Source organism: Hypanus sabinus, chromosome 14, assembly GCF_030144855.1.
Source record: "Hypanus sabinus isolate sHypSab1 chromosome 14, sHypSab1.hap1, whole genome shotgun sequence".
In the NCBI taxonomy this organism is placed as follows: domain Eukaryota; kingdom Metazoa; phylum Chordata; class Chondrichthyes; order Myliobatiformes; family Dasyatidae; genus Hypanus; species Hypanus sabinus.
The window spans coordinates 89,073,129-89,088,617 of NC_082719.1; positions in this window are offsets into that span (position 1 = coordinate 89,073,129).

The window sequence follows — 15,489 nt, forward strand, 5'->3', positions numbered from 1 at the left end:
CCAATGTGTAGTAGTTTGATTGGCAAATATGCCTTGTTTATAAGAGAGGTCATGGGAGAATGGCTTGCCTGCCTACAGTTTTCTAGACCCAGAGAGGTTCACTGTGGCGAGGCCTAGGTCCTAATGTGATAGTTTGGATAATCTAAACGCCATCCCAGATAGACTGGAAAGGTAAGGTGTTGAGAGGCGGGCAAGGTTGGTAGAATCTCAGATGATGAAGAGGTGTTGTATAGAAGTGAGATATGCCAACTAGTGGAGTGGTGTCGCAGCAAAAACCTTGCACCCAACGTCAGTAAGACAAAAGAGCTGACTGTGCACTTCTGGAAAGTAAGACGAAGGAATACATACTGATCATCCTCACAGAGGGATCCAAAGTGGAGAGAGTGAGCACTTTCAAGTTCCTGAGTATCAAGATCTCTGAGGATCTAACCTGGCCCCAACATACCGATGTAGTTATAAAGAAGGCAAGACCGCGGCTATACTTCATTAGGAGTTTGAAGAGATTTGGCATGTCAACAAATACACTCAAAAACTGCTATAGATGTACCTTGGAGAGCACTCTGACAGGCTGCATCACTGTCTGGTATGGGGGATGGGGGTGGGGGGCTACTGCACAGGACTGAAAGAAGCTGCAGAGGGTTGTAAATTTAGTTGGCTCCATCTTGTGTACTAGCCTACAATGTACCCAGGATATCTTCAAGGACCTCTGTCTCAGAAAGGCACCGTCCATTATTAAGGACCTCCAGCACCAAGAGCATGCCTTTTTCTCACTGTTACCATCAGGTAGGAGGTACAGAAGCCTGAAGGCACACACTCAGTGATTCAGGAACAGCTTCTTCCCCTCTGCCATCCGATTTCTAAATGGACATTGAACCTATGGACACTACATTACTTATTAAATATATATTATTTCAGTTTTCAGCACGATTTTTAATCTAGTCAATATTATGTATTGCATTGTAACTGCTGCTGCTAAGTTACACATCACGTGTTGATGATAATAAACCTGATTCTGATACTGATGAGATTGGATTGCTCTGCACACTGAGCTGATTTGGAGAGGCCAAGAACAGCTTCTCCGGCAGTGAAGTCTAAGCCTAGAACAATTTGTCAGGACCAGGGTCCGAGTGCGAGGTTCAGACAATTTCAACGCCGGGCCAAGTAGTCTGGGGGTTCCGCGCACTGCAACTCCTTGGCTGTCAGACCATTCCCAGCTGTTGTGCTTCATGTCTGCAAACTTTGCAGCCATTTGCTCCACTAATATGATGGACTGAATACTGAGGCTTTGGGCCTACTGTGAATTGTTCCAGGGATTTGGATCTAAAGACTCAATTTGGTTTGGAATGCTGTTGTTGTGGCTAGCATCTATTGTTTGCATGAATTTTTTTGTTTTTTTTTCCCCTCTTTCTCTGTGGTCACTGGGGGTTGGTCTTTTTTTTTGAATTGGGTTCTTTCAGTTTCCTTGAATGGCGACTGCCTGTAAGTAAACAGTTCTGAGGGTTATATTATTTATTCATTCTTTGATAATAAATGCACTTTGAAATACTTTGAGACTGCTTCGAGCTTACAGGAAGGCAACAGTAACCATGCATTACAATAGTGGTGTGCAGAAGAGCATCTCTGAATGCACAGTACGTTGAACGTTGAAGTGCATGGACAGCAGCAGCAGAAGACCATGGACACACACTCAGTGACTATTTTATTGGGTACATTAAGTACTTAATAAAATAGTCAATAAGTATACAGGACATAGTTTCTTAAAATGAATATTTTTGTTCTCATGATCTACAAATCTCCCAATCTCCCTGCACTCTCTTTTTTCTTAAAATATGGTAACAATACTGCAGCCAATTATCCAAATGTGGTTCTTCCTTTACAATTCCACTCCATTCGACAGCCTCCCACAGAAATAAATCTTCCGTATTTAGTTTGCATATCACGCGGTCTGGCTAATCCATGAGGCAACTTTTAGTATTTAGGATACCTGTTCTTCAAAAATCTCTGTTTCTCTGTCCCTTTTCACTCCACTATTCAAATATATGTCTTTATACAATCCAAACTGAAATAATTACAAAATAAGAAAAATATTTAAACATTAATTTCAACATTCTAATTCCCGAGTCTAAAAGAATAGATCAACTTAGATGTCAGATGTCAGTATGATATTTGTATACTTACGTATATATCATTCAATGGATCAAACCTCCAAATGGACTTTAATTTAATGGCTGGTTTCTGATAAGGACGATTAAGTTCTTAGAAGGACTGTAAGTTTGGAGTTCAGTTCTGGCGTTGTCTGTAAGAAGTTTGCATGCTCTCTTCACGGGTTTCCTCTGGGTGCACAAATTTCCTCTCACAGTCCAAAGAAGCACCAGTTAGTTGACTAATTGGTCATTGTAAAGTGTCCTGTGATTAAGGTGGTGTAAAAAGGAGTGCTGCTGGATGGTGCAGATTATCGGACCAAAAGTGTCAGTACATTTGGCTCAGTGTGGAGAGAGAGAAGTGCTGAAGTGGGACAACTGTTCGCAGACTTTAATGCAAACAGGATTCTAAGGGAAAAGAAAACAAATATATGCTAGGCCAAATAGGGCTGTTAACTAAAACTCTCAAATAGAAAACTAGATGCCAACACAGTGGCTGAAAGGAATATCTAAATATAAGCTGAATACCGCTAGACTTCAGCGTCAGTCGACTTGGTAATCCAGATTCTCAGGCAAGGCCAAATGCAAGCAGGCAGCGCAACATTGCTGTGCTTTGCTCAAGACTCGAAAATTGCCACAACAAACAGAAAGGAGTTAAATACCACCATAATGAAATAATAATTAGTTGACATGCATTTTCACAAGGGCAATTGCCAAAGTTACTGTGCAGCTGAATCTGTGGTTGTGACAAAAAGGGTCTGTTCCATACTGAAAAAAGTATTTAAAATTAATTCCAAAAGAGTGCTATGGTGTGGCTTAAGTGAACCATAATCTAAGCTTTTTGAAATGGTGTCATGCAATTACCTTTCTAAGTTGTACTTATGAAGTGGACCAGTATTCCTTTATTTAGATAGGGATTTGGAAAATGTGTCCGAGCTGGTGAATCCGTCTCAACTGCATAAATACGGAGACTAAGAAAGAAATAAGAATTCTGAGAATTCTGCCATTGTGTTTCGGTTGCATTTTTTTCTAAAGAAAAAATGAAACTTTATGATGATTATTCCTTAGAACTCCAAGTCAATGAAAGATAGTCAGTAAGTCATGATTAACACAAACAAAGTTCTGGAGGGACTCAGCAGGTCAGGCAGTATCTGTAGAAAGCAATAAAGAGCTAACGTACCAGGTCATGATTTCTGTTTGGATATTCATTATATAAGTAGACAAAGCGCTGCAGTGGAACATGGGCAAGGGAACTGGATCTTTAAGACAAACACTAATTTTTCTGTTTAATATATAGATTTATTTACTAAGGAATTTTATATGGATTCTTGGTCTGGAAAAAGTTATAGCACCAGATGTATAAGTGTAATTACATCTGTGAAGGTTTTACTTTTGAAATTTTATATTCAGATGTGAATCAAGAGCAACATATGCCAAATGTGAATATACTGTAAGAATGTGAGCTAATTTTGCCTGGTGAGACATGGGAGACGATATAAATGAACTATTAAGTCTTTAACAGGTGCACATCGGAAATGGTGCAGTTGAAGCAACCTTCAGTGGAAAATTGGCAAACTTAGGTAACCGTAAAAAGTATCTTTAGGTAGGCGTTTATATATAATTGTTTAAAAGTTTCAGGGACAAGGATAAATTTTATTGCCATCATTTTCAGAGGGAGTACACAGTGATCAAGGTATTGAATAATTTGCCTAGTCCTTAGTTCTGCATGGGTGTGTGAGCTTTGAAGAAAGATCTCTTGATGTTGGTGACAAATGTCTCTCTTTTCCAGAGTCAAGGGATATCCGTGGGCACCTTCACGGACCATAGCTATGCCTGCCTCTTCACTGGCTATGTAGAATAGCCCATGTTCCAAGTCTTCCCCTGTAGTGCTCCCCAGCTCTTCCTCCGCTATATTGACATCTGCATTGGTGCTTCTCTATGCACCCTTGCTGAACTCGTCAATTTCATCAATTTTGCCCTGAGCTTCCACCCTGCTCTTAAATTCACTTGGTCAATTTCTGACACCTCTCTCCCCCTTCCCACTCTCTATGTCTCCATCTCTAGAGACAAACTGTCCACCGACATCTTGCATAAACTTACATAGGTAAAACCCATCTTACAATAACTGGGGGATCGCTTCATTGAGCAACTTTTTTCCATCCATCAGAAACACAACTTCCTGAATAATTCTGATTCCCATTCCCGTTCTGACATGTTGGTCTTTGGCCTTCTCTTGAGCCAAGATGAGGCCACCTTCAAGGTGGAGGAGTAACACCTCCTACTCTGTCAGTTAGCTTCCAACCTGATGGGATGAATATTGATTTCTCCTTCCAGTTAAAAAAATCCCCCCTCTTCCCTCTTCTTCTATTTGGTACTCTGGTCTCTTGACTCTTCTCACCTGTCTTGTCACCTACTCCGTTACGCCTCCTCCTTCCCTTTGTCCTATAGTCCACTGTCCTCTCCTATCAGGTTCCTTCTTCTCCAACCTTTTATCTTTCCTCCCACCTGACTATCACCTATCACCTTCTAGCTATCCTTCTTCCCCTCTCCTCACCTTTTTATTGTGGTGTTTTCTTTCTTCCTTTCCAGTCCTGAAAAAGTGTCTCCGCCCGAAAAGTTTGTGTATCTATTTCTGCAGATGCTGCCTGACCTACTGAGTTCCTCCAGCATATTGTGTGTGCTGCTTTGAATTTCCAGCATCTGCAGGCTTTCTTGTGTTTATGTCTCTCTTCGTGTCCTTGCTGCAGTCTCACAGGCATTTTTTTTTACATTTACCATCTGCAAAAGGCTCTAAACTATCAAGTGAAATCTGACTTAAATGTTCATGCACAAATTATCTGACAATAATGTCCACTTCATTTTTAGATATGACGACAGGCTTTGATTCAAATAGTTAGAATGATAATGCATAAGATGTGAAGATATAATGGAAAAAAAACACAAATTACTATTTCTCAACAAATCCAAGGAGCACAAAACTTTGGTGTCTGCTATAAAATCTTACAGTGCTGCACGTATTTGCAATTTCTTGTCAAAGTATTCTGCATAAAGTTATGTCAGCATTTATACTGACACTGCACTTGGTTGATGTTCAGCAAATATTTCTTTGTGTAAAGGCTGATCAATATCTGCAATGATTTTCCAGATACATCATCTGAAGAAATATTGAAATGCTGTAGTTGGAGAAGGAACAGATTATTACAGAAGAGAATGCTGTAAGCTACTTAAAACGCTGATTTCTCTCCCCCCCCCCACCCCTCCCACAGATGCAGACTGACCCGTAATGTAGTTTACAACATCTCCAGCTGCCATTTCAAATTTACTCTATCTGCAGATTTCTTTTCTTTTTGTTTGGAAGACAGGCAGATATCGTCTGCAATTAATCAAAGCTAACCCACCGTGAAACATTTCTTGCAGTCAAAAACTCATCAATCAAATCTTATTTTCACAGGTAACAAGGCAGCCTCTTGGGTACCAAACTCACAACTCTCCACCTGTCAGTCTGGTAAACAGGACTCCTTGTTGAGATAGACATCTCAGATAATAGCTCTGACGCTTTCTTGCAGTAGCCAACTCACATATCTGTCTAAAGAAACAATCAAACCATTTGTTCTGACAGCAGTCTGCCTACAGGCAACTACATAATAGCCAGGGATGTGGATTTTTTTTCACCTTGCTCCAGTACAAAGAAACAAAAACAGCAGACAAACTCTCCCAGATTGCAGTTTCGGGGCCATTTTAAACTTGCTGCAGAATTGGCAAGCTACCAAAACAATAACAAAAATGCAATATGGAAATGCTTACTATGTGAAATAAGATGAATCACCTCATTCATCACAGACACTACCTCCTTAGTGATGATAAAATTAGTCCCATTCTTCCTTAAGCAGTATTAGCATTTTACCACAGCACAAAACCATAATTGGACTTGTGTCACAGATAAATATTATGTTCCTCCTTAAATAAAACAAATTATTTTTTAACATTCCTCAGATTAGACAGATTCTGAATCATCAATAATCGCAATGCAGGAAGAGCCTGTTTGGCAAATTGCTTTTTGCCGGCTCTCCGATGGAAAGAGATATGAGTTTCATTCCTGTGCTCTCCCTTACCTCATATTCATTTGAATTTAGCTATTTCAAATTTAATTTTGTAAATTCCTAGGATGAATATTCTATCTGAATATTTAATATTTTATTAAAACAATTCTGATTCTGTTTCATTCTTAAAAAAATAAATGTTGGACCAAGACATTTGCAACATTAATATGAGGTACCTGACAGAATTTATTCCACATCTATTGTCTGAAATTTTCTTTATTGCCCTATCAGATTCCTTCCGTAATCTCAATAGGAGTCTCTGAAAAGATACTAGAAAGAAAAAACTGTTGTCCTTGTCAGTGGAAACTTCTTGAAAGTTCTCTATAGCCAAGAGGACAAGATGAGAAGGGGTCCTTTTTGGATTAACCTTGTTGCTTCAGAGAGGTCCAGGTATTCTGATAACAGTGTAGGGAGATTTCAGGTTGGAGGAGCAACATGTCATATTCTGTTTGGTTAGACTCCAGCCTAATGGCATGATCATCAATTTCACTAACTTTTGAAAATTCTTCCCCCTCCACCTTCCCTCTTCTTCTTTTCCCCACTCTTACCCTTTATCTTCTCCTCATCAGTCTATTATCTCCCCCGGTGCCTCTCCTCCTTCTCTTTCTCCTTTCCTATCAGATTTCTTCTTTCCCAGAATTTTCCACCTATCAGCTCCCAGCTTCTTATTGCATGCCCCTCCCTCACCAAACTAGCTTCATCTTGTACTCCTTCCACTCCACTTACCTTCCTATTCTGGCTTTGTTCCCTTCCTTTCCAGTCCTGATGAAGGATCTGGCCCAAAACTTAGATTATTCCCCAGATGTATGTAAGCGAATTGCTGAAGTCTTAGAAAGTGACAAATGCAGCACCCTGATTGTATTGCGTGATCAAAGCAAGTGCCTAATGTGACACTCTGCTGGAGGAACTCAGTAGACTGAGCAGCATCTGTGGTGGGAAAGGAATTGTTGTCTTTCTGACCCAGATCAACAATTCCATTCCTCCTATGGATGCTGCTTAATCCGTTATGTTTCTTGTGTCCCCAACATCTAATGCATCTGATGTAAGCTTTTGCAGCTCAAGATACTTGATTTGGTGGCCAAACTGCAGAATTTGCAGCATGTCTGTCAGCCGGGGCTGGCTCTCTCATGTCCAGCACCCCAGCCCACTTCACTGAGTCAATGGCCTTTCCCCTTTGGTCTTCTCAACACCCTGGGTCACTGGACACCTGCCCTGACGTTAGTCCCAAATCACTGATGAGCACTTTGCCATGAGCAAGGCTGGTTTGGAAAATGGGCAATGATTTTAAGGAGGATTTTTTTTAGTCATAAATTGTGCAATAAAACTTCAAGAATTTTATCAATGAATATATCACCCAAGAAAAAGCAATGGCATGGTAGAGTAACGGATTGTGTAAACTATTATAATTTGAAAATTATAATAGTTGTCAAAGTTATATTTCCTATGGTAGAGATACCAAAAACAGGGAAGCTATAATTTTAAAGTGTGAGGTGATGGATTTCAAAGAAGATATGAGGGGAAAGTATTTTATACTAATATTGGCTGATATATAGAACTCACTGCCAAATGAAGTTGGGGATTTTAACATGAAAGTGGATTGGGAAAGCTAGGCCAGTACTAGACCTCAAGAGAGAGAATTTGTAGAATGTCTAAGGGATGGCTTTTTAGAACAGCTTGTTGTTGAGCCCACAAGGGGGTTGGCTGTGCTGGATTGGGTGTTATGCAATGATCTGGAGGTGATAAAAGAGCTTAAGATTAAGGAACCCTTAGGAAACAGTGATCACAATGTGATCGCGTTCACTTTGAAATTTGAGGAGAAACTAATTCCCAATGTGTCAGTATTTCAGTGTAATAAGGGAAATTGTGGCCTGGATTGGGGAGCATGCCTTATGAGAACAGGTTGAGTGAACTTCACCTTTTCTCCTTGGAGAAGTGGAGGATGAGAGGTGACCTGATAGAGGTGTACAAGATAAAGAGAGGCATTGATCATGTGGATAGTCAGAAGTTTTCTCCCAGGGCTGAAGTGGCTAGCATGAGAGGGAATAGTTTTAAGGTGCTTGGAAGTAGGTAGAAAGGAGATGTCAAGGGTAGGTTTTTTACACAGAGAGTGGTAAGTGCGTTGAATGGGCTGCCAGCAGCAGTGGTGGAGGCAGAAATGATAGGATCTTTTAAGAGACTCCCAGGTATGTACATAGAGCTTAGAAAAATGGAGGGCTATGGGTAAGCCTAGTTAGTTCTAAGGTAAGGACATGTTCGACAGAGGTTTGTGAGCCTGTATTGTGCTGTAGGTTTTCTATGTTTCTTACGATGGCATAAGAGGGGAACTGGCCAGGGTTGACCTGAAAGGGCCACTAGCAGGAAGGACAGCAGAGCTGCAACGGCTGGAGTTTCTGCGAAAAATGAGGGAAGTGCAAGACAGATATATTCCAAATAAAAATACATTTTTGAATGGAAGAAGGACACTACTTTGGCTGACAAGTAAAGTCAGAGCCAAAGTAAAAGCAAAAGAAAGGGCACACAAGGAAGGCAAAGCTATTGGGAAGATAGAAAATTCGGAAAGTTTTAAAAAACTTGCAGAAGGAAACTTAACAGGTCATTAGGAAGGATAAGATGAATTATGAAAGGAAGCTGGTGACTAATATCAGAGAAGATACTAAAAGCAAGGGTAAAAGAGAGATGAGGATAGATATAGGACCAATAGAAGACGACGCTGGAGATATTGTAATGATAGCCGCAGAGATGGCAGAGGAACTGAATGCATATTTTGCATCAGTCTTCACAGTGGAAGAGATTTGCAGTATACCGGACATTCAAGAATGTCAGGGAAGAGAAGTATGTGCAGTGAAAATTATGACTGAGAAGGTGCTCTTAGAAATAAATGAGGTTTGTAAGAATGGAACGGCAGTTGCCATGGGGAATTTTAACTTCCGCATAGATTGGGTGAATCAGGTTGGTCAAGGAAGTCTTGAGGAGGACTTCATAGAATGCATCCCTGATGGCTTTCTTGAGCAGCAAGTTAGTGAACCTACAAGGGAAAATACTTTCTTAGATCTAGTCCTCTGCAATGAGACAGATAAGATTAACACAAAATACTCTGCAGATGCTAGGGTCAAAGCAACATGTACAACATGCTGGAGGAACTCAGCATCTGTGGAAACGAGCAGTCAACGTTTTGGGCTGAGACCCTTCATCAGGACTGAAGAGGAAGGGGGCAGGGGGCCTATAAAGAAGGTGGGAGTAGGGTGGGTAGGAGAAGGCTGGTAGGTGCCAGGTGAAAAACCAGTAAGGGGAAAGATCAAGTGGTGGGGGAGGGGAAGCAGGGAGGGGATAGGCAGGAAAGGTGAAGAAGGAATGTAAGGGGAAAGCACTATGGATAGTACAAGGAGGTGGAACCATGAGAGAGGTGATAGGCAGCTGGAGGAGGAGGCAGAGTGAAACTGGGATGGGAGAAAGGAGAGGGAGGGAATTACAGGAAGTTGGAGAATTCAATGTTCATGCCAAGGGGCTGGAGATTACCCAGACAGTATATGAGGTGCTGTTCCTCCAGCCTGAGTTTGGCTGCATCATGGCTATAGAGGAGCCCATGTATGGACATATCCAAATGGGAATGTGAAGCAGAGTTGAAGTGGATGGCAACCGGGAGATCCTGTCTGTTGTGGCAGACGGAGCGGAGGTGCTCGATGAAGCAGTCCCCCAATCTACGTTGGGTTTCACCGCTGTAGAGAAGGCCGCACTGGGAGCACCGGATGCAATAGATGACCCCAACAAACTCACAAGTAAAGTGCTGCCTCACCTGGAAGGACTGTTTGGGGCCCTGAACGGTAGTAAGAGAAGAAGTGTAGGGTCAGGTGTAGCACTTATGCTTGCAGGGATAAGTGCCAGGTGGGAGATCCATGCAGGAAGGATGTGTGGTCCAGGGAGTCGCGGAGGGAATGATCCCTGCAGAAAGCAGAGAGGGGTAGAGAGGGAAAGATGTGCTTAGTGCTGTGGTCCTGTTGAAAGTGACAGAAGTTGCGGAGGATAATGTGCTGGATCCGGAGGCTGGTAGGGTGAGATTAACGATCTTGTTATCAAGGATCCTCTTGAAAAGAATGATCATAGTATGGTTAAATTTCACATTCAGATGGAGGATGAAATAGTTAGATCTAAAACTAGTGTATTATGCCTGAACAAGGGAGACTACAACGGGATGACGGAGGAGTAGGCTAATGTGGATTGGGAGCACAGGCTATTTGGTAGGACAGTAGGAACAGTGGAATACTTTCAAAGAGATTTTTCACAGTGCTCAACAAAAATAGATTCCAGTCAAAAGTAAGGACAGTAAATGTGGGGAGAGCCAACCTTGGATAACTAAGGAAATAAAAGATAGTATCAAGTTAAAAGCTCATGTTTACAAAGTCGCAAAGAGACTGGAGGATTGGGAAAACTTTAAAAAAGCAACAGAAAACAACTAAACAAGAAATAAGGAAAAGGAAGATAATGTATGAAAGTAAATTAGCACATAATATAAAAACAGATAGCAAAAGTTTTTATAAGTATATAAAGTGGAAGAGGGTGACTAAAGTCAATGTAGGTCCCTTGTAAGACAAGAAGGGGAAACTGATATTGTGTGATAAGGAAATGGCTGAGGCATTGAACGACTATTTTGAGTCAGTCTTCATGGTGGAGGACACATCTAATATGCCAAAGAAGGATGTTATGGACGAAATGGGAGGTGAGGACCTCGATAAAATCACTGTCACTGAAGAGATAGTGATGAGCATACTAGAGGGCCTGAAGGTAGATAAGCCCCTGGTCCTGACGCGTTGGTAATAATTTATCAAAACTCCCTGAACTCTGGGTGGGTCCAGGAGGATTAGAAGACAGCAAATGTCACGTCACTTTTTAAGCAAGGATGTAGGCAAAAGATGGGCAACTATAGGCCAGTTAGCTTAACATCTGTAGTCGGGAAAATGCTTGATGCTGTCATTAAGGAAGAAATAGCAAACATTTAGAAATACGTGGCTCCATTAGACAGATGCAGCATGGATTCAGAAAGGGCAGGTCCTGTTTGACAAACTTACTGGAGTTCTTTGAGGACATAATGAGTGCAGTGGATAGAGGGGAACAGGTGGATGTTGAATGCTTGGATTTCCAGAAGGCATTCAATAAAGTGCCGCACAAGAGACTTATAAATAAGATATGGATGCATGGAGTCAAAGGAAGTATATTGGCATGGATAGTGGATTGGTTAACCAATAGAAGGCAGAGAGTTGGTATAAATGGGTGTTTCTCCAGTTGGCAGTCAGTGGTGAGTGGGGTGCCACTGGCGTCGGTGTTGGGCCCGCAGCTGTTTACCATTTACAGTGATGATTTGGAAGAGGGGACTGAGTGTAGCATAGCAAAATTTGCTGATGACATTAAACTGAATGGAAAAGCAAATTGTACAGAGGATGTGGAGAGTCTGCAGAGGGATATAGATAGATTAAGTGAGTGGGCCAAGGTCTGGCAGATGCAATACAATGTTGGTAAATGCAAGACCATTCAATTTGGAAGGAATAATAGAAGAGCAGATTATTAGTTAAATGGTGAAAGATTGCAGCATGATGTTGTGCAGAGGGACTTGGAAGTGCTTATGCATGAATTACAAAAAGTTGGCTTGCAGGTACAACAGGTTATTAAGAAGGCAAACGGAATGTTGGCCTTCATTGCTAGAGGGATTGAATTCAAGAGTAGGGAGGTCATGCTGCAACTATACAGGGTACTGGTGAGGCCGCACCTGGAGTATTGTGTGCAGTTCTGGTCTCCATACTTAAGGAAGGATATACTGGCTTTGGAGGCAGTGCAGAGGAGGTTCACCAGGTTGATTCCAGGGATGAAGGGGTTAACCTATGAGGAGAGATTGAGTCACCTAGGAGTATACTCTCTGGAATTCAGAAGAATGAGAGGGGATCTTATAGAAACAAACAAAATTTTGAAAGGGACAGATAAGATAGAAGAAGGAAAGTTGGTAGATGAGACTAGAACTAGGGGACATTGCCTCAAGATTCAGGAGAGAAGATTTAGGTCAGAGATTTGGAGAAACTGTTTTTCCCAGAGAGTCGTGAATCTGTGGAATTCTCTTCCCAGGGATAGCAGTTGAGGCTTCTTCACTAAGTATATTTAAGAAATAGTTATATAGTTTTTTTACATAGTAAAGGAATTAAGGGTTATGGAGAAAAGACAGGTAGATGGAACTGAGTTTATGGACAGATTAGCCATGATCTTATCGAATGACGGGGCAGACTTGATGGGCCGGATGGCCTACTCCTGCTCCTATTTCTTATTTTCTTATGCTCAGGAAGCTTAATGATCTGAGGGTGAATAAATCTCCTGGACCTGATGGAATGCATCCTCGGTTTCTGAAGGAAGTAGCTGGAGAGATCGCAGAGGTAATAACAATGATCTTTCAAGAATCGATAGATTCTGGCATTGTACCGGATGACTGGAAAATTGCAAATGTTACTCCGCTATTGAAGAAGGGTGGGAGGCAGCAGAAAGGAAACTATAGACCAGTTAGCCTGACATCAGTGATTGGGAAGTTGTTGGAATCGATTATGAGGGATGAGTTTACGGAATACCTGGAGGCACATGACAAGATAGGGCAAAGCCAGCATGGTTTTCTGAAAGAAAAATCCTGCCTGACTAACCTACTGCAATTTTTTTGAGGAAATTACAGGCAGAGTAGACAAAGGAGATGTAGTGGATGTGGTGTACTTGGATTATCAGAAAGCCTTTGACAAAGTGCCACACATGAGGCTGCTTAGCAAGATAAGAGCCTATGGAATTACAGGGGAGTTACTATCATGTGTGGAGCATTGGCTGATCAGCAGAAAACAGAGAGTGGGAAAAAAGGGATCCTATTCTGGCTGGTTGCCGGTTACCAGTGGAGTTCCACGGGGGTCAGCGTTGGGACCATTGCTTTTTATGATGTATGTCAATGATTTGGACTATGGGATCAATAGATTTCTGGCTAATTTGCAGATGATACAAAAATAGGTGGAGGACCAGGTGGGGTTGAGGAAACAGAAAGCCTGCAGAGAAACCTACATAGTTTAAGGGAATGAGCAAAGAAGTGGCAAATGAAATAAAATGCTGGAAAGAGCATGGTCATGCACTTTGTTGGAAGACATAAACAGGCAGACTATTATCTAGATGGGGACTGAATTCAAAATGCAGAGGTGCAAAGGGTCTTGGGAGTCCTTGTGCAGGATACCCTAAAGGTTAACCTCCAAGTTGAGTCGTGGTGAAGAAGGCAAATGCAATGTTGGCGTTCATTTCTGGAGGTATAGAATATAAGAGCAGGGATGTGATGTTGAGACTCTATAAGGCACTCGTGAGACCACACTTGGAGTACAGTGCAATTTTGGGCTCCTGATGTTAAAAAGGATATACTGACATTGGAAAAGGTTCAGAGAAGATTCATGAGAATGATCCCAGGAATGGAAGGGTTATCGTATGAGAAATGACTGGCAGTTCTTGGGCTGTGTTCTCTGGAGATCAGGAGAATGAGGGGGGATCTCATAGAAACATTCCACACTGTATGCCAATAAATAAACAAACAAACAAATAAATAAATAAATAAAATTGAAAAGTAGAGCCTCAGATATAACTAACTTAAAGCAATATGCAAGTTAGGAAAGTGGACAAGTGTTTAAACAAAGAAGTAGTGGCAAGGGATCAAAGTTATATAAAAATCAGAGTGGAGACATAGCTAAACAGAAAGGACAAAATATAGAAAATGATTAACAGTCTATATCAGGAAGGGATAACAAGTACAAGAGTAGCTCTACAGATAAAGCTGGATGTTTCTGAAACAATTAAAGAACAAAACTAAAGGCACTCAGGTAACTACAGTACCTGAGTGCATTTGAAATGTGAAATAAAACAGATGAAGTGTGAGAGTAAATAGAAATAAGTACTTTAAATCTGATCTGATAGCTGTTAATAGAGGCATGGTTGCAGAATAAACATGCATTGGTACCTGGATATTGAAGACTAAATTATGATTAGGAAAGGCATGAGGCTGGAGAAAGGTGGAAGAGCTCCATTAATTTACTATGGTGTGGTCTTGGAACAATATAGAAGGATGGTCAGGAAAGCGGAATGTGGTACACGTATGATGCAAATGAGAAGGAATAAAGAAAAGAATTCACTTATCCTGGTACTGTACAGACCCTTTATTAACCACCTGCTTAGAGAGAGTGTCAAGAAATAAGGAAATGAAGCCTGCCAGAAATGTACTGTAATAATCATGGAGCATTGCACTCTATAGAAAGTGGGAAATCAAATGAGCAAAGTTACCTGAGAACACATGTTTTCAACATGATTGCTTAATACAGTATATTTGAAGCCAACAAGAGAGTAGGTTACACTGGTCAGTAAATCAGGATTAATTAACAACTTCATTGTGAAGACTTCCTCAAGGTAGCAGCAATGATAATGTGACTGAATTTTGCATTCAGTTTGAAGGAGAGTGAGTGCTGAGGTTTTAAATTTACACAATTTACATTAATGACAAGTGCAATGACTGAAAGCATTGTTGTTAAAGGTGCTGCTGCAGGGGTGGTTTGGAAAATACATTGTTAAGAGGATGTACCAAAGCTAAAAGGGATACTTATCAGAATAAGTGAGTGGGCAAAGAATTGGCAAGTGGAGTGTTAAAAATTCTGGTAATGTGGAAGCATGAAAAATTTGCCATTTTGGCAGGAAACATAAAAAAAAGGAGCATTTTTTCTTCATGGTGTGACTCTGCAAAGTAAATTTTCCAGAATGTTTCCAGGGTCTAACAGTTTTAGTGACAGGTTTAATTTGGAAAATTGGGATTGTTCTCAACTGGTAAAGAGTCAGGAGTGAAATGATAGAGATATACACTGCTGATGCCATTGAACAACAGTCATCAGTTGAAGGTACAGGTGTTGGAGACATAACTGTATGGATTTCAGCAAACATGAGAAGTTTTAATCTAAAGAATGGCCATGAATTGAATCGGGTTGTCTGCAAGGGTAAAGGAACCAAGGGAAAACAATGATTTCTGAAGAGAATTAGATAGCACTTATAGGAAATAAATTTGTTGAAATATGGAGACAGACTGAGGGAATGGTATTGACTGGAGTATGTCTGTAATAACCTCCTCCTGTGCCTTTATGACTTAACCTTGACCTGAAAGTTGCATTGCCACCATTTCAAAATATTACATATCTGTGCAACATTTATTGATACCATAATGT